General features: G+C 38.5%; 1 pseudogene; it reads left to right on the forward strand.

Annotated features, from left to right (window-relative positions):
* The first annotated feature begins 654 nt into the window (after positions 1-654).
* LOC123277762 (histone H2A.Z pseudogene) lies at positions 655-1025 on the forward strand (annotated as a pseudogene).
* The last annotated feature ends 680 nt before the right edge of the window (positions 1026-1705 follow it).

The following is a 1705-nucleotide window of genomic DNA, read 5'->3' on the forward strand; positions in this document are numbered from 1 at the left end:
GAACCTGGTGGGGTTCCTGGAGATAAAACTCACAAAACGTGACCCTTGGAAATTCTCACTCACAAGCTAGTCCACACTCAGACTCCAGCCATTTGTCAAATTACCATTTAATTGTTCTTACCCGTTTATGGCTCCAGGGGCTTCTGCTCCAGGAAAGCAAATCTTGACTGTAACCCTGAATTTGCTGTCTCTCAAGATTTCAGGGTCGCAGTTTGCCCTGCAACCTCAATTTTCTGATGTGTTCCAGAAAAGTGAATTCGAATTTGTCCAGACTTTTCTTGTGTGAGGACATGAGTGATGACTTGCAAGCTCTTCACATGTTGACGCTAGAACCAGAAGTCAAAAACCTGTGTTGAAATCCTAGGGATATGGTCAATTCTCCAGGGAAAGTTAAGTTTTACTGGAAGAACACTGGTTTAGGAGACAAAACCGCCTAAGTTCTAGTCTTTTTTCCCCACTTAAAACTGTATGACTTTCTCCAAATCATAAGCTTTACAATTGCATTTTCCTCATGAGGAAAATGAATATAAGAATACTGATCAAAATATACAGCAGTTTGAATCCTGGTGCAATGAAGGAGTGGGCAATGAGATCACTATGTGGCTTACTAGCTCTTTGTCTGCCTTGCTGGTTGGAGCTTCAGCAGAATTTGAAATGGCTGATGATAAGGCTGGGAAGGACTCCAGAAAGGCCAAGACTAGGCGGTTTCCTGCTCACAGAGAACCAGCTTGCAGTTCTCAGTTGGCCATATTCATGGCAACCGTAATATAGGACGATCAGCTGTTGATGTGTGGACACGGCTGCCACAGTGTGCAGTGCAGCCGTCCTGGGTGCCTTACTGCACAGCTACTTACAGGCAGTAAATGCATCAAAACACTTAAAGAAAGAATATTACTCCTAGTCAACTGCAACTTGCTATTTTTGGAGATGAAGAATTGGACTCTCGCATCTAAGCTACAATTGCTGTCATTCCACACACCCATAGATCTCTGATTGGGAAAAAAGGACAGCAGAAGACTGTCTAAAGTATATCTGGATTCCTTATTCCCTCAGGATGCTAAATACGTTAATAGCTGCCAAGTGTTGGTGATTCCAGGGGACTGTATCTCTGTGAAAAATACAAGTTGGATGTTGAATTAGCTTTCCAACCAACCAAATTTTTTCATTTGAGTCTTACCCATTTTTAAATATTACTGTGGCTTCAAAGAAACTATTGATTCTGAAGTAGTGGGTTTTGATTGAGTTGACTATTAAAAAAACTATATTTTAATTATGATTCAGAAGTTATAGTAACAAATGTTTGGTGTTGCACAGATGTTATTTCTACTCTGATAGATAAGCTCAACAAAGATCATACCTCCTCCCCCAAAAAATCTGTCAGTGTTCTTATAGAGATAATAGGAGAAAATTCAAATGGAAGTACTTTTAAACTGTAGAAATCCTAACAATGCATGTGAAATATATTCTTAAATAAAGATAATAGTCTCAGGAAAGATGCACAAAGTTTTAATAAATATTTTAAAATTATACTAAAGGAACTAAAATATCCCCAAAGTAAATAGAACATTGTAGGCTCTGTAAAACAATGCATTTGTCACAATGTCTAATTAACAGATCACGGATCACAGGCAGTATACCAAATTTAAACATGGCTTATTGCAGATATTATAACAGTGTCATAGGACATAACGGATACTAAAATAGA

Source organism: Equus asinus, chromosome 16, assembly GCF_041296235.1.
Source record: "Equus asinus isolate D_3611 breed Donkey chromosome 16, EquAss-T2T_v2, whole genome shotgun sequence".
Classification (NCBI taxonomy): domain Eukaryota; kingdom Metazoa; phylum Chordata; class Mammalia; order Perissodactyla; family Equidae; genus Equus; species Equus asinus.